Raw genomic sequence first — 18885 nt, 5'->3', positions numbered from 1 at the left:
TTTTGGACTCTTGGACACCAGTGATTTGCCAAGAGCTCTTGGGCCTTCAGCCACAGACTGAAGGCTGCACTATCAGCTTCCCTACTTTTGAGGTTTTGGGACTCGGACTGGCTTCTTGGCCCCTCAACTTGCAGGCAGCCTGTTGCGGGACTTCACCTTGTGATCGTGTGAGTCAACTCTCCTAATAAACTCCCCTTATATATTCTTCTATCCTATTGGTTCTGTCCTTTTATAGATTTCTGACTAATACACCTTATAATTAAAATAGTACAGCAACATATTTAGAATATTAGTGTCATAAAGTTTAAAATTCACATTTCCCTACCTTCAATTCCAAATACATCCAGATTACTGATAAGCTTAACCCTGAGTTTTAATATCTGATGTAATTTCCTATCACCATACCCAGTAGCTGTTGAGTCTTGAGACCTCCTCTTTTTGGGACTAGTCATACCTGCTGGTTCAAATTATACCAGATAAATTTCCAATACTTAGAGAAAGGCACAAATTATATTTCTGGATTAATCAATAGTCACATCTTCTAGTATTATTGTGAAGAACGATTTGAGATCCTAAAATGATTGTTCCCAATATTCTATGCCAAATACATTTCTCTCTTTTATCCCACATATAGACTATGACTCGTGCTACCATGTTTAACCTTCATCTTCCTCCTTTACTGAGGTAGGTCTACCAGTAAATATCTTGAAAAAGGTAGGAAGTACAATATTTAAGAATGTAAAGTTTTAAGTCTATGTGTACCATACTTATTTATACCCAGGTCAAGAACAAAGTGGGATATACACAAAGATTGTTTTGTGGTGAGATATGTTTAAAATGCCTCTGATTAAAATGCCTACCTAGAAGCATCTCCCCCAGTAATACTCCATGAAGCCTCTCCTCTTTAACACAACCATGCCTCAGATACTTCTATTGAAAATAAAAGTTCACTGTGGTCTGCACTGTCCTCTAGCTACCATTCTCTATGTTCCTCCTTCCTACCTAAGCCAAATGTTTAGGAAAAAGTTGTGTCCATTTCCATACATTCTACTCTGTCATCAAAATACTCCCTTCTGAACCAACACAAGGCCAACGACTAACTGATGTGGAATATAAAGACCTGGACCCTCATCCCAACTTGAGGTAACTCTTAAGGCTCATCTAAGTATCACGGTTCCCAGTAGGTCAGCTGAGGGCTTCATAGAGCCTGCATCACAACCCAACTTCCACCTTAGCCCAGTTGTTTCTTCTTCTTCCTACTAGTGTTGATCTCAACAATACTCCCTAATAAATATCCTACGCATTCATTTTCATCTTAGAAGTCTGCTTCCCGGGAACCCAACCTACAACTCGAGTCTCTACTATTATAAGCATCCTTTAACTTTCTTTTGTATCAGTCTTAACAATCATAATTTAATATAAATTTATGTGTTCTTTAATCAGTATCTTTGTTCCCATCAAGCTCTATGCTTCTTGAAACAAAAACTGTCATTGTTTTGCTCACTATTGTTTTCTCAGTACTTAGCACAGTGTACTTGGCATATAATAGATGCTTGGTGAATAGCTAGGTGTTGCATGAGTATGTAAATACATTATCTGATAACTCGTCATTAGAAATTTATCTCTTTGCATTAAGTTATTGGGTTTTTAGTTAAAATGCAATTAACTCTTATATTCAATGAATATTATACACCAGTATTCCAGGTTGAGAACTTAAGAATTTCCTGAAGAGAAAAACCTTTAAGAATGGGCTCAGGCATAATGTCTTGAGGAAGAAAAGAGCTAAAGGCTGATGGACGACTGACCATCCACAATGTAATTGAAAGATGAAAAGAATGGCTCTCAGATTCAAACATGGATTTGAAGCCAGGTTTTGTCACCTACTGTGTGATCTGCAGTAAGAATTAAAAGAATTCCAGTTGAAAAACACCAGGTAGAAAGTAAACTCATGATAAATATTGGTCTGTTTTCCATCTACATTGCCAATTTCCTCCACTTACTCTCTAACTTTGCTTCAGAAAAGTACTATGAAATTGCTTTATTTGAATATCCACAGAGGAAGAAAGCCAACATAGAGATGTAGTTTAATCCCTTCAATTCACTTGCTCTTTCTTTACAAATCTTTCCAGTTTCAACTTTACGTCAGTTAGCTGATGATCACACAATCCTTGGGATGGCTGCTATTGAATCCAGTCACAAGTAATGAGCTGAAACAAAGTATCATGGCAAAACTATGCAAATCAACCCATACCTAAATCAAACTAATAGGCAGAATTCTCACCCAACTGCCAGCTAACTTACTTCATGCTACTGGATATTGATCCTAGTTGGAATGGTGGGAAATCTGTCATGCTTGAGATGCCATCTGTTCCAACTGCCAATGGAAGTTATTTCTCCCTTCCAAGGTCTGTTGGCCAAGAGTTTATCCCTTATTTCCTGTAGATTTTCAAAAGCTTCATTAGGTTCCCAGTCAACACTGGACAAGGAATCTATTCTATTTATTTTCATTACTTCCTACAATTGACTAATTTTATACTTCTAGTCAGGAGCTTCACCTTAACCACGGACACAAAAATCAGTGGAGGAAGGGAGACTTGTGACAGGACATAGGAGTTTTGTGGAGAAAATATCTGAATTTGTAGACTATTCCACAACAAGAGTTAACAGATATTAGATTCCATGAAGCTATAAAGTAGAGATAGAGAGATTATAGCAGTTATCAGTTTATTAGAGGAAGCAGCCAGAAAACTTCCAAGAAATGTATGTGTCTGTAAAAATTAGACCAAGAAAGAGTTTTGCAAGGAAAATTTTAGAAATTCTACTTCCTGTAACACTAGGGTCATCAAATTCTGTGGCTGGTACTGTAGTAAATAAATATCCATTTGTTCCAACTCAAACAAGAGTTGGTGATATCTTTTCATATCAGACCTTATGGAACCAAATGAGCAAGAGGTCTAAATGACTCTTCTATGATAAAAATAAAATGTCTAACTCTATACAGCGACAAGTAATTTGAGTGACTAGGGAACTTTAAAAGTGTACAATTCCATTTATTTCTTCACAAAGGTACATTTCTTTGAAGTAAACTCACTTTGTTTAAAAAGTTGTTATTCTATTCAGGACATACATGCTGTTTTACTTGGAACATCTCTGAAGACAATGCTAATTCTTCTGAAGGTGGAAAAAAATGTCAACAAATTTCTCAGCCATGGGTTATTAGACTTGCCCACCATCTCCTGGAATCTGTTAATCTAAAATTGACAGTACAATTAGCTGATAACACCTAGTTTAGCTATGGTCGGTGAAGTTTTTACATGGATATATTTAGAAGTGAAAGCAATCTACCTGGTGTTAAGGTTTTGGTTTATTTGAAGCCCTGATGAAAACAGGAAGACGACTTGAGGCATGAATAATATATCCAAAGTTTACACATGTCAAAAGTCTAGTCATGTATTTAAATAATTACATTTGTAATCTTGTCAAAAGTAATTATCAAGTTAATGTGGAGTGGGTAAATTGCTCCATTTGAATGGCCTTAAATTATTAAAATCACCTCCCTCTGAAAGATGGTTTGAATGGTTAGACACCTAAACATAGGTTAAAAAGAGGAGACAATTGGCCAGAGCGTGGTGGCTCACACCCTTAATCCCAGCACATTGGGAGGCTGAGGCAGGTGGATCACCTGAGGTCAGGAATTCGAGACCAGCCTGGCCAACATGGTGAAATCCCGTCTTTACTAAAAATACAAAAAATTAGCTGAGCGAGGTGGTGGGCGACTGTAATCCCAGCTACTTGGGAGGCTGAGGCAAGAGAATCCCTTGAACCTGGGAAGCAGAAGTTGCAGTCAGCTGAGATCGTGCCATTGCACTCCAGCCAGGGCAACAAGAGGGAGATTCTGTCTCAAAAGAAAAAAAAAAAAGGAAAAAAAGGAGGAGACAATTGCACATAATGTGGTGCCCTCAACCCACATGCCAGCCCCTTAAAATAAGTACATCCTCAGCAATACACATTCCAGAACAGCTTCTCTAGAAACGTATCTGCTGTTTGAAGTCCCTGAACTCAGGGCCCTATAAATATCTGTTTCTAATGCCAAAGAGAAGGACTAAGATAAAGAGTTCTCTCAATTAACCACCTTTTTCAGTTAATACATTTGCATTTTTATAATATGTGTGTCCATTTATAAAATAATAAACATTAATTGTAGAAAGTTGAAGAAGAAAAGCAGAACCACTCATTCTTCCTCCAAGAAGTAAAATATTGGTAACTACCTATACATCCTTTTCCACACATATAAGGTATATATATGCATAAATATAATATTTACTTACAAAATTGGGGACTATACGGGGAGTATGTATTTCTCTAAATAAATATTGAAAATTTTCTCGATATTAAATGTTTTTCTTGAGCAAGTATTGTATATGCGTCTATATTCATCGATAAGTATTGTCAGATGGTGATGAACACTGAAAAAAATATATAACAAGTTAAAGTGAAGGGAGATTTGGAGGATAACACTGTTACTGTAAGGGCTCACAAAAGACATCACTGATCATATGGCAGTTGCGTAGAAATCTGAAGCACAGTGCTGAAACCCTGACCATAACAGGGTCTGACATTTTCAAGGAACTGCTGAGAGGCCAATGGAGCTAAAGTGGGTCAGTCAGGAAGAGTATCAGAAAATGAGTTGGAGCAGGAAATAAGATATATCAAATGATGGATGTAGAGATGCTAAGTAGATGGGAATATTATGTTGGGTCTTTTGGACATTGTAAAGACTTTGCTTTTTACTCTAAGCAAAATGGGAAGATAGAGGAAGGTTATGAGCAGAATTCCATTCCAAACAAATCAGTTTTTCTTCTCAGTGGTTAATAAGGAGTGCAGAGGTGTAGTGAAGAAAGCAAACAAACCAACATAAACCGTGGAGAAATGTATAGCGATAATTCAGGTGAGAGCAAATTGTGGTCTGGAACAGAGGGTTAGCTGTAAGGACAAAGAGAAATATTTGAGTTCTCGATTCTGTTTGAAGGTAGAACCAATATATTTGCTGACAGATTTGATACAAAGTCAAGAATAATTCTGTAATATCTGACTTAAGATTAACCCTGAAAGTCAGAGATGAACTAATTTTCCCAATAGAGGGCCATACAGTAAATATTTCAGGCTACAGACCATACCTGTCTCTATCACAAGCATTCAGCTCTGATGTTGTACCATGAAAGCAGCCATAGACGATAAATTAACTAATACACGGTTGTTTTCTAACAAAATTTTAATTACAAAAACACAACCGGTTAAACTGGCCCAAAGGCCACAGTTTGCTAACCCTTCAATTAAAGTTATAAAATTTACGAACATAGAATTGCTTATAGTATTCTTTATTGTCCAGGAAAACAGAAATAGCTGAGGTTTAGCCTTACCCCCATCTATGGCCACTCATTAATTTTTGCTGCCTCTCCATCTGCCTATTGTTTACTTCCCAGCTAGAGATGGGTGTGTGTGTGTGTGTGTGTGTGTGTGTGTGTGTGTGTGTGTGTGTTCCAGAATTTTTTCATTTCAGAGAGTGGGATACAGAGATAGACTGTAGTGAAATTATTCAGTCTTGGATAAAACTAGAATCTTAATTTTTAAGTATTAATCTTATTTTACATTCCATGGATAAACCCCACTTAGTTTTAGCATATTATCCTTTTTGTATGCTGCTGGATTTATTTTGCAATTATACCAAAGATATTAACATTAATGTGTTTGTGAGGGATATGATTATGTATTTTTCTTTTCCCATAATGTAGATCTTCTGCTTTTTCATTAGGATAATACAGTAGTACCCCCTTATCCATGGTGTTGTCTTCAGCAGTTTCAGTTACTGGAGGTCGACTGTGGTTTGAAAATATTAAATCAGCAATTCCGTAAATAAAAAATGCATAACCTTTAAATTGTACCCCATTTTGAGTAATGTGATGAAATTTCTCACTATCCCACTCTGTTCCACCAGGGACAGGAAGCATCCCTTTGTCCAGTAGATCCATGCTGTAGACACTGCCCACCTGTTAGTCATCGACATCTGCTTCTGACATCCAACCATCAACATCTTCATGGCTTGATGACCCAGGATCGCCCAAAGCAGATGACAGCAGCTAATGTTACATCACAATGCTATGCCATTCATGTCACTTCATCTCATCATGTAGGCATTTTATCAACTCACATCATCCCAAGAAGGGTGAGTACAGTATAGTAAGATACTTTGAGAAAGAGAGACTACAGTCACATAACTTCCATTACAAAATATTGTTATACTATTCTTACTGTTGTTAATCTTTTACTATGCCTAATTTGCAAATTAAACTTTATCATAGGTATGCATATATGTGAACAAACATATTACAGTATCCACATGCATTGGTAATACCCACAGTTTTGGGCATCCACTGGGGGTCTTGGAACATATCCCCTGCAGATAAGGCGGAGACTACTGTCTTAGTCTCGTAAGATGAGTTAAGAAGCTTGCCCTTTTAAATTTTCTGAAAGAGTTTATATAAAATGAGTATAATTCATGCCTTAAGTGTTTTTTTTGTTTGTTTGTTTGTTTTCTGTTTTTTTTTTTTTGAGAGGGAGTCTCGCTCTGTCGCCCAGGATGGAGTGCAGTGGCGCAATCTCGGCTCACTGCAAGCTCCTCCTCCTGGGTTCACGCCGTTCTCCTGCCTCAGACTCCCGAGTAGCTGGGACTACAGGCGTCCAGCTAATTTTTTGAATTTTTTTTTTTTTTTTTTTTTTTTTTTGAGACGGAGTCTCGCTCTCACCCAGGCTGGAGTGCAGTGGCGTGATCTCAGCTCACTGCAAGCTCTGCCTCCTGGGTTCACGCCATTCTCCTGCCTCAGCCTCCCAAGTAGCTGGGACCACAGGCGCCCGCCACCACCCCCAGCTAATTTTTTGTATTTTTAGTAGAGATGGGGTTTCACCGTGTTAGCCAGGATGGCCTCGATCTCCTGACCTTGTGATCCGCCCACCTCGGCCTCCCAAAGTGCTGGGATTATAGGCGTGAGCCACCGCGCCCGGCCGCCTTAACTGTTTTATACCACTCACCTATGAAGCATTTGGCTCTATAGGTGTTTTTAAAATATAAACACATTTAATTTTTTTCTTGAGTTAATTTTGGTAACCTGTTCCTTTCAAGCTACTTACCGATTGTATATATTTTTAAATATAATGAATAATTTTTTATCAATATTCTTTTACTATTATTATTATTATTTTCTGAGACAGAGTTTCACTCAGTTGCCCAGGCTGGAGTGCAGTGGCGCTATCTTGGCTTACTGCAACCTCCGCCTCCTGGGTTCAAACAATTATCCTGCCTCAGTCTCCCGAGTAACTGGGATTACAGGTGTCTGCCACCATGCCTGGCTAATTTATTGCATTTTCAGTAGAGATGGGGTTTCACCGTGTTGGCCAGGCTGGTCTAGAACTCCTGACCTCGGGTGATCCGCCTGCTTTGGCCTCCAAAAGTGCTGGAATTACAGTGAGCCACCGCGTACAGCCTTTTTTAATTATTTTTAATGTACGTGGGATAAGCAGCTGCCTCTTTTATTTCAGATATGGTAACTTACGTCATCTCTTTTCTTACTCAATCTAACTAGATATTTCTCAATTTTATTGCTATTTTAGAGAAACCAGGGATTGGCTTGATTTCTCTCATCCCTTTTGAATAATTTTAGTACTTACCTTCATTATTTACTTTCTTGTACTTATTTTGGATCTACTCTTTTTTTCTCTTAAATTGAAAACTTAGATAATTGATTTTAGGCCTATATTATTTTCTAAAATGATAAATACTGCTTTAGGTGCATTCCACAAATGTTGATGTGTTGTGTTTTCCTTATCATTAACAAAAAATTTCATTTTCAATTTTTCTTAGATCCATTGGTTATTTAAAATCACCTGCCTTAATTTTTAAAATTTTGAGATTTTTCTATATATCCTTTTGTTAGTGGCATTTAGAACTTTATATAGAATAAAGTAATTTCAATTCTATTATGGTCAGAGAATATGCTCTGTATTATTTCAATACTTCTAAATTAACTGAGACTTGTTTTATGACCAAAATATCTCCTATCTTAATGAGCATTACATGTACAGTTCACAAAATTTAAAACAAAGTATTCTGTTATTTGAGGACAGAGAAATCAATAAATGTGAATTGATTTAACTCATTTGATAATGTTGTTTAAACCTATTATATCTTTACTAATTTTCTGTTTACTTGCTTTATCAATTACTGAGAAAGGAGTTTTAAAATCTCCAACTGTAATTCTAAAATTGCCTAATTCTCCTTTCAGTTCTATCAGTTTTTCCTTCATGCATTTTTATAGGTTATTGTGTACATAATAATGTATTGTTATGTATTGTTGATTAATAGAAACCTTTATCATTATGAAATGGATCCCTATGCTCCTGATCAAACCCTTTATACTTAACCGATATTAATACAGCCACTCCAACTTTATTATGATTAGCGTTGGTATGGAATATCTTTCCTATGACTTTCCTTGTATCCTGTATTTTTATATTAAAAGTGGTTTTCAACTAGAAGCAGTGGCTCACGCCTGTAATCCCAAAACTTTGGGAAGCCAAGGCAGGCAGATCACTTGAGGCCAGGAGTTTGAGAACAGCCTGGCCAACATAGTGAAACCCCATCTCTACTAATAATACAACAACAACAACAACAAAAAAAAGCGGGCGTGGGAGGTTGTACCTATAATCCCAGCTACTTAGGAGGCTGAAGCACAAGAATTGCTTGAACCCAGGAGGCAGAGGTTACAGATCATGCCACTGCATTCCAGCCTGGGCAATGGAGTGAAACTATGTCTCTAAATAAATAAATAAAATGTGGTTTTCTTGTAGACAGCATACAATTAAGTCTTGATATTTATACACTCTAATAACCTCTGCTTTTATTTAAAATATTTAGTACTTAAACATTTACTAAAACTATGTAACATACAGTGAGACCAGTCAATATTTGCTTTTTTTTTTTTTTTAACTATCATCAACTGGGAAATGCAGACTTATCTGAAAAAATAATTTTTATCCAGTTTCAAAATTGAAACTTTTCCAAGAAGTATGATTACCTGTGAATGGAGCAAAATACTAAGGGCATATGCAAGAAATGTATAAAGAAGGAAGGAAGAGATGAGCAGGCCTAAAGGTAATGGAAACATCTGAACAATGGATTATGGAACCTGATAATATAAAACAGTATTGGAACCCCATGCCTGGAAGGAATAAACAGCAAAGTTAAAAATAATAGTACAAGGTTTGGTAAAGAGTGTAGTTAAGAGTAAAGAAAATTTTAGGCCGGGCACGTTGGCTCACACCTGTAATCACAGCACTTTGGGAGGCCACAGAGGACGGCTCATGAGGTCAGGAGATTGAGACCATCCTGGCTAACACTGTAAAACCCCGTCTCTACTAAAAATACAAAAAAATTAGCTGGGCGTGGTGGCGGGCGCCTGTAGTCCCAGCTACTCGGGAGGCTGAGGCAGGAGAATGGCATGAACCCAGGAGGCGGAGCTTGCAGTGAGCCGAGATCAGTGCCACTGCACTCCAGCCTGAGTGACAGAGCGAGACTCTATCTCAAAAAAAAAAAAAAAAGAGTAAAAAAAATTTTATATTAACATCTCATTTCTCACTGGAAGATCAGTAAATGCTAACATAATTTTCACCATGTTGTAAATATTGAAAACTTAAAACTGATATATCACTTTAATAATGTAATATATTTAATATACTTACTATAGCAATTTAATATGTGCCATTCCTTTATAAAAATATGTGAATAAGTTCGTCTTTAAATGATTAATATTTCACAACTCATTTTTAACCTTAATTTGTATTTCCATTTCACTTCTCCCACAGAATTTTATCTGAGTGACATGTTTCTGTTTGAAAGTCTTTGATTTAACATACTATTTACATTTCTGCAACAAGAATATGTATATAAATTAATTTTTGTAAATTTATGCTAATTTTTTTCCTGGATTTAGTATTCATGCAATTGTTAGTAGTAGCCAATTGATACAAACATTTGGCAAGTCAGTTTCCTCCCAGTTCACTACTTTCAAAAATAAGCTGGTAATTTAAAATTGTTTATTTTAAATTATAGATGATGTGATTCAGATATATAATGCTGATGTAATTGGACAAAATTAATATAACCATCCTTCTGCTATTCCCATCTGCTTTTTTATATAAATACATGTCCTTAGTCTAAACTATGAAAAACAAATTATTAATTTAGGAATAAATTTGATACTAAACCTTCTCCCATTCTAGTAATAAACAATGCTTGCCCATGTAAACAACACTTTTTGAAAATGCATATTCATCTCATTAAGAGATGCATTGTTAATAAAATGTTACATTTAATAATCAGTAAATTTTGTGAGACAGCATGATCTTATAAAGACTAAAAGAGTTTCTCTAAAGACTCCACCAACAAACTTGTTAGGACTTATAAACAAATTTAGTAAAGTTGCAGGATACAAAATCAGATACAAAAATCAGTAGCATTTCTATGCAAGTCAAAATCACAATGAAATACCATCTCACAACAGTCAGAATGGCTACTATTAAAAAGTTAAAAAATAACAAGTGCTGCTGAGGTTGTGGAGAAAAAGGAATGCTTATACACTGCTGGAGAGAGTGTAAATTAGTTCAATCATTATGGAAAACGGTGACAACTCCTCAAAGACTGCAAAAGAGAACTACCATTAGACCCAGCAATTCCACCCAAAATTCCAATTTTGGGTATATACCCAAAGGAATGTAAATTGTTCTATTATAAAGACACATGCGCGTTTATGTTCACTGTAGCCTTATTCACAACAGCAAAGACATGGAATCAACTTAAATGCCCATCGATCATAGACTGGATAAAGAAAATATGGTACATACACACCATAGAATACTACTCAGCCATAAAAAACAAGAAGATGATATCCTTTGCAAGAATATGGATGGAGGTGGAATCGATTATCCTTAGCAAATTAATGCAGGAACAGAAAACCAAATACCATGTGCTCTTACTTATAAGTGGGAGCTAAATGATGAAAAGACATGGACACAAAGAGGGGATCAGTGGACCCTTGAGCCTGTTAGAAGGTGGAGGTTGGGAGGAAGGAGAGGATCAGAAAACACACCTAATGGGTACTAGGCTTAATAACTGGGTGATGAAATAATATGTACAACAAACCCCCATGATACAAGTTTACCTATATAACCAACTTGCACATGTTCCCCTGAACTTAAAAAAATAAAAATAGGATAACATATAGTCCTTGTTAAAAATGGGAAGAATACAATTCTATATAAATTTGAACATGAAATTAGCCTTTGTCCAATTACCCATTTTTTGCATAGTCAATCAATTACATCTATGTAAAATCGTTGTCATTTTTTAGGGCTTACAAAAGTGCACCTTAACAGTTCGTCCACTTTCTCTCTCTTTTTTTTTTTTTGAGATGGAATCTCACTCTGTCACTCAGACTGGAGTGCAGTGGTACGGTCTTGGCTCACTGCAAGCTACACCTCCCGGGTTCATGCCATTCTCCTGCCTCAGCTTCCAGAGTAGCTGGGACTACAGGAACCCGTCACCATGCCCAGCTAATTTTTTTTGTATTTTTAGTAAAGAGGGGGTTTCACCATGTTAGCCAGCATGGTCTCAATCTCCTGACCTCGTGAGCTGCCTGCCTCAGACTCCCAAAGTGCTGGGATTACAGGCGTGAGCCACCGCGCCTGGCCAGTTCGTCCACTTCCTTTGTAAAATTATATTAAAGTCATCAGTCATCTTGTTAGTCTGTATATACTAACTGTATATACTATATATGCCTTATTGTTTAGCAGCGACCTTATTGTGTGGTTAGATTTGGACATACATTTAGGTAACTGAAAGCTTTTTGGTATTACAAATGCTAATACAGTAAACGTCTTTGCATTCAAGTGCTCAAAAAAAAAAAAAAGTAGCATTTCTATTTACTAAGAGCAAACTATCTCAAAAAGAAACCAAGAAAACAATCCCATTTACAACAGCTACAAAAAATAAAATACTGAGAAATTTAACCACAAAGGTAAAAAATCTACACCGAGAACTATCAAGCATTGATGGAAGAAACTGAAGATGACACAAATAAATAGATATAAATTAATATTGTTAAAATATCTATACTACTCAAAGTCATCTATAGATTCAATGCAATTCCTATCAAAATCCAAATGATATTCTTCACAAATACAGGAAAAAAAAATCCTCAAATCTATATGGACCATAAAAGAGCCCAAGTAACTAAAGCAATCTCGAACAAAAAACAAATCTGGTGGCACTGTGCTACCTAACTTTGAAATATACTACAAAGTTACAGTAACCAAAACAGCATGGTACTGGTATACATATAGACCAATGGAACACAAATAAATTCATGCATTTACAGCCAACTGATTTTTGACCAACAATGAGTAAAGAAAAGTCTTGTCAATAAATGGTGTTAGAAAAACTGGATATCCACATTCAGAAGAATAAAATTAGACCCTTACTTATCAGCCTATACAGAAACCCAGCTCAAAATGTATTAGTCTTAAACATAAGACCCAAAACTATGAAACTACTAGAAGAAAACATAAAGGAAAAGCCCAATCACGTTGGTCTGGGCAATGATTTTCTGGGTATAACCTCACAAGCACAAGCAACAAAATCAAAAATAAACTATTGGTTATACTTCGAACAAAAAAGCTTCTGCATGGCAAAGAAGCAATCAACAAAGTAAAGAAAGAAGCTACCGAATGAAAAAAATATTTACAACACTAATATCTGATAAGGTGTTAATATTCGAAACATATAAGAAACTCAACTCCATATCAAGAAAACAAATAACTTTAAAAATAGGCAAAAGACCCAAATAGACATTTCTCAAAAGAAGATATACACATAGTCAACAGAGGTATAAAAATACTCAACATCAGTAATCATCAGGAAATTAATGTAAATCAAATACAAAATCACCTCATTGAAATTAAAATGAGTATTATCAAAAAGACAAAATATAACAAGTGTTGATGAGAGTATGGAGGAAAGGAAACCCTTCCACACTGTTGGAGGGAAGGCAAATTAGTACATCTAATACAGGAAACAATATGGGGTAAAAATCAAAATACAACTACCTTATGATCCAGGAATCCTTCTACTGGGTATTTATCCAAAGAAATACCCAGAGAGTATATCCACACTCTGGATATACTCAGAGTGTGGCAGAGAGATACCCACATTCCTATGTTTGCTGCAGCACTATTCACAATGGCCAAGATATAGAATCAACCTATGGTCCATCAATGGATGACTGGATAAAGAAAATGTGGTGTATAACACTCAATGGGATACTACTGGGCCATGAAAAAGAAGAAAATTCTGTTTTTTTGCAACAACATGGATGAACCTAGAGACATTATGTTAAATGAAATGTCAGGCACAGAAAGACAAATATGACTGATCTCATTCGTAGGTGGAATCTAAAAATGTTTATATTTCATTGATAAAGAGTTGAATGGTGGCTACTAGAGGCTAGGATGGTTATGCAGGGTTGGGTAGTGGGGAGATGTTAGTAAAAAGATACATATTTACAGTTACACAGGAGGAATATGTTCAAGGGATCTACTGTACAGCATGGTGACTATAGCTAATAATGATGAATTCTTAAAAAATGCTGAGTAAGTGTTCTTACCACAAAAAATTATATGTATGTTAATTTGTTAATTAGATTTAACCATTCCGCATGTATATATACTTCAAAACATGTTACACATGATAAACACACACAATATCATTTAAAAAAATAAATTTGAAAAAAATTAAAAAGAAGTCTCCTCCATTAAACCAAGCCAAGGATATTCTGCTTAGAAAGTCAGTCTACTCAGGAAACTCCTATGGATCAAAGATTTTGTAACCATAGTATGTATAAAACTTATAATCTGTGCCTTATTTCATAAAAACATAGGTTGCTTTTATCCACAGAAAATTTTTCTGCATTGAATCCCCCGCAACGGTGCAATAAACATGACTCCTAATAACGCCACACAAACATGCCTCTCTCCCCAAACAAGATACAAACTATGGAAAATCAATCAATCTTTATTCTGGATTAATGAAGCTAAAGCATAATACACACTTGAATACAAGTTCATATTACCTCACTTAGATCATGCTGCTTATGAATAACAAGGGATCCACTCACTGCTACTCAATGCTGTTCCTCATTGCTATCAAAAAAATCATATTTCAAACCTACGACCTGCTGTGATAGTATTAACAGGTTGGACTTTTGGGAAGTTATTAAGTCATGAGACTCCACCCTCATGAATAGAATTAATGCCCTTCTTAAAAAGGCATAAAAAAGCTCCCTTCCTCCTTCTCCCATATGAAGACACAGCAAGGCATTATCTATTAAGCAGAGAGCAAGTCCTTACCAACAATTACTCTACCAACACCTTAACCTTAAACTTCTCATCCTCCAGAACCATAAGCAATAAATTTTTCTTGCTTATAAATTACTCATTCTAAAGTATTTGGTTACAGCAGCCCAAATGGATGAAGAGACTACCCCAGAAAATATATGCCCTAAAAAATAGGGAGTGAGTAAAATGTTTCAGAATAGATCACCTACATCTGATACTTGAAGCAAATTTCTGAATGATCTTCTATCCTCAAGACTTGTCCTATGCGAAATTAGAAAAATTGGCTGAATCATAGAATATCTGCCAAATATATTCTAGACCAATTAGTCTGGTCAATTATTCAGTTAAATTGATAACAAGGAAGTTAATGAAATTCTGAGAAGTAACCACAAAAAACTTATCATACTAAAATGGTGTCAGGACCAGCAATCAGTATATCCCCATTGCTAGTGAATGAAGTTAAACCCTTACCTTATACCATATGAAAAACTTAACTTAAAATGGATCAATGATCTAAATGTAAAAGATAAAACTATAAATTTTAAGAAAACATAGGTATAAATATTCAGAACCATGGATTTGGCAATTTTTCTTAAATATGATACCCAAAGCACAAGTTACCAAAAAAAAAAAAAAAAGATAATTTGGACTTTATCAACATTGAAAACTCTTGTGCTTCAAAGGACACTACTAAGAAAGTGAAAACGGCCAGGTGTGGTGGATCACGCCTGTAATCCCAGCACTTTGGGAGGCCGAGGGGGGTGGATCATGAGGTCAGGAGATTGAGACCATCCTGGCTAACATGGTGAAAACCTGTCTCTACTAAAAACACAAAAAATTAGCCAGGCATGGTGGCAGGCACCTGTAGTCCCAGCTACTCATGAGGCTGAGGCAGGAGAATGGTGTGAACCCAGAAGGCGGAGCTTGCAGTGAGCCGAGATCGTGCCACTGCACTCCAGCCTGGGGGAGATGGGAGATACCATCATTTAGAAACATATATCTAATAAAGACTGGTATCTAAAATATAAGAACAATTCAATAATAAAAAGACTAACAACTATTTAAAAATTAGCAAAGGCTATGAATAGACATTTCTCCAAAGAATATATACAAATGGTCAATAATCACATGACAAGGTACTCATCATCATTAGTTATCAGGAAAATGCAAACACACAGCCACACACAGCATGAGATACTATTTTCTACCCACTAAGATGGTTGTAACTGAAAAGATAAATAACAACAAATGTTGGTGAGGATGCGGAGAAATCAGAATCATCATACACTGCTGATGAGAATGTAAAGTGGTGCTGCCACTTTGGAAAACATCTGGGCCATTCCTCATAAAATTAAACATAAAATTTCCATTTGACTTAGCAGTTCTACTCCTAGGTATGTAACTAAGAGAAATGAAAACACATGTTCATGTGAAAACTTGTTAATGAATATTTATAGCAGCATTGCTCATAGCAGCCAAAAGATGGAAACAATGCACCTGTCAACTGATAAGAGTCAACTAATAGATCAACAAAATGTGACATATCTATACAATGGAACGTTATTTGGCCACAAAAAGTGATGAAGTACTGATATATACTACAACACTGATGAACTCTGAAAACATCATGCAAAGTGAAAGACAACAGTTACAAAAGACTATATAAGATTCCATTCATATAAAATGTCCAGAATAGAAATATCTATAGAGACAGAGTAATTTAGTGGTTGCCTAAAGCTGAAATGAGTGGAGGAATTAGGAATTGATGACTGAAGGGTGCAGGGTTTCTTTGTGGCAGGTATTGAAAATGTCATAAAATTGATCCTGGTGACAGTTGCACAACTCTGTGAATATACTAAAAACTATTGAATTCTATATTTTAAATGGGTAAATTGTATATATGACATATGAACTACATCTCAATAAAACTGCTACCCAAAAGAAAGAAAGAAAAGAAGGGAAAATGTACAGGGCTAGAAATACTTTGATCTCTCAAGAAGGAACCTATGCTGTTCATGGAGAGAAATGTAATGATAGCCCTGCTGGTCTGACCACTGTCCTTACCATATCCGTAAACAAACCACTGTTCATGTAACCACAGGATAATCAGGCATTACCTACTATCTCTGCCCTCTAGTTACAAGTTAAAGATTGGCTAGTTAGAGAATTATGAAGCTAACTGCAAAATTTGCATGAGTCCAGTATCTATGTTTGTGCACTGAAACTACAATTGGGCAAATCATATGTGTCTGTAACCCATCTGGAAATCAAATTAATAACCTTAAGTGAGAAAATCACAAAGCAAACTTATTTAGTCAACTCTGTATCTCAAAGGAATGATTGACCAGAATAAGGAACTTAAAGGGGAAAATATAAAATTTTGTCCTGTTTCCTCAGCCTGGAAAAGCTTTGCATTTCTTAATTAAAGAGATTGGTTTCCAAGATGAGTATGAGTAAAAGGACCTTCCTAATACTAGCTATGAATTACAAAGGCATCCAAAGAACAGTAACCTTTGTAATTGGGTGACAGGGAAATCTCACAAACACTGGGATTATTGCTATTATTGTATCTGCCATAGGACCAATTAGGCTATGCACATAGAAGGTGCTTAATGAGTATTTGCTCAACTGGAAAAGAATGAGATTGTAAAAACCAATTAAAAACAAGGAAATTTTTATACTTGTTTATCAAAACTTACTGTCTTCTGTCAAATCTGAGCTAAACATTACACAGCTAGAATTGGAACTGCCATGTAATAATTTTGAGCTCTAAATACGCTGTACTGTATTTAATCATGGGCCTCTTGCATTCAAAATTCTGGCCCCCTTACATGCAAGTAAAAATTCTATTATTTCTTTTCCAAAAATTGTGTATGTGTTTTGCTTTAAATAAGGGCAAAATATCAACTTCCCATTGCATTTTAAAATAAGGATATCCTACCTAAATTCTATAATTGTTATGTCAATATTGAATTTTTTCTCATAGTCAAACTGATATGAAAATGATGGGGAAGAATCAGAACAGGAGAAGATGATAAAACTGGAATGGGGGGAGGAGGATTAGCAAGGATAAATTCAATTTTAAATTTTAGTTTTGGAACAAGAAGCCTTTAAAGTTGAAAAACGTGAAGGAAATACAATTTTGAACTTGGTCAATAATTGCTTGTCCAAACTTCTTGATATAGCTGACGTTGTTTCACTCTTTTCCTTCTCTTTTTTGCTTTCTAAATTGTCATTTTAGCTCTGTCGACTGTCATATTCCATCAGTCACCGATTTTTAATGATGCTCCCCACATGGGTGCCTTCCATTTCAGCCTTACTCTTGCCTTCACAGCCCAGGATCTCAGCATCACTTTAATCATCCTGTATAACATGTGTGAGTTTCACTTCCCCAATGACCTCCACAAAATCAAAAACTTTGCTGTTATTTTATCAACTGTAGAGCCACAGTCTATGCACATAGCAAGCATTAAGTAAGTATTTACTGAATTGGAGTGAGAGAGGTTTTGAACTTAATCAAACTAAATTTGAAAATAAAAATACTTAAAATGTAGACAATACACTGCAAGGTCACTAAGACTCAGGTCCACATTTTACAACCTATGTTTCCATAATTTAATGCATCAGATATGTTAAATTTCTAGGTATATCATAAACTTGGTTAATTAAAGGAGACTCATAAATATTTGCAGTTGACCAAGTTGCTGTTTTAGTATCAATTAAAAATGACATCTGGAAAATGAATAACATGGAAATTTTAGTCTTCATTGATCCAAACTGCCTTTCCCCAAACAATAAAACAATCATGTTATTAAAAATTAAGTACTTATGTTTCATCCAATAACTGAGTAAATATTAATTACAATATTGACACAACATAGAGTTCAAGAGCTAACTAAAACTGATATAAGCAATTGGGAAGGCATTTATTTCCATTGCTTAAGTGATGGTTATTTATGAACCCTGATGGTTATTTATGAACCCACCTCATTGATTTTAGAGAAAATCTGTATATTCAAATGCCTGCTTCATTACTCAGTAGTTGCGTGATCTTGAGCAAGTATTATTTTTTAACCTCACAAAACCTCAGTTGTTTAAAAACCAGTAATAAAATTACATAGAGCTGTTGAAAGGATTAAATGGACTATGAACATAAATATTTAGCAGAGCACCTGGACCAAAGACAGTTTCACTAAACGTTAAGAAATGTTATTGAAATCTGTTTTTATTATTTGGATGATTGTTTTTCACTTTAAATTTTACTTCTTCCTTTGGCTATCATTTAGCCTTTTCTCAAATTGCCAGTCTTAGAAATAAGCTTCTAGATAACACACTGATCCTCATGCCCCACCCTGACTCCTGACTACCCTTTTTCCACTCTTGAGA

At 35.6% G+C, this 18885-nt stretch overlaps 1 long non-coding RNA gene across 1 annotated transcript in view; it reads left to right on the top strand.

Moving 5' to 3' along the window:
* Window positions 1-2337: 2337 nt before the first annotated feature.
* The window catches only part of LOC139357813 (uncharacterized), a 31174-nt gene continuing 14626 nt past the window's right edge, over window positions 2338-18885 (top strand). Inside the window, exons 1-2 of the long non-coding RNA XR_011611595.1 lie at window positions 2338-2405; window positions 5996-6223. This is a non-coding gene — a long non-coding RNA (uncharacterized lncRNA). The remainder of the gene's footprint in view (window positions 2406-5995; window positions 6224-18885) is intronic.

This window comes from Macaca nemestrina, chromosome 13 (genome assembly GCF_043159975.1).
Source record: "Macaca nemestrina isolate mMacNem1 chromosome 13, mMacNem.hap1, whole genome shotgun sequence".
Lineage (NCBI taxonomy): Eukaryota > Metazoa > Chordata > Mammalia > Primates > Cercopithecidae > Macaca > Macaca nemestrina.
The sequence above is the reverse complement of the archived record's forward strand: the minus strand, read 5'-3'. Positions and strand labels throughout refer to the sequence as shown.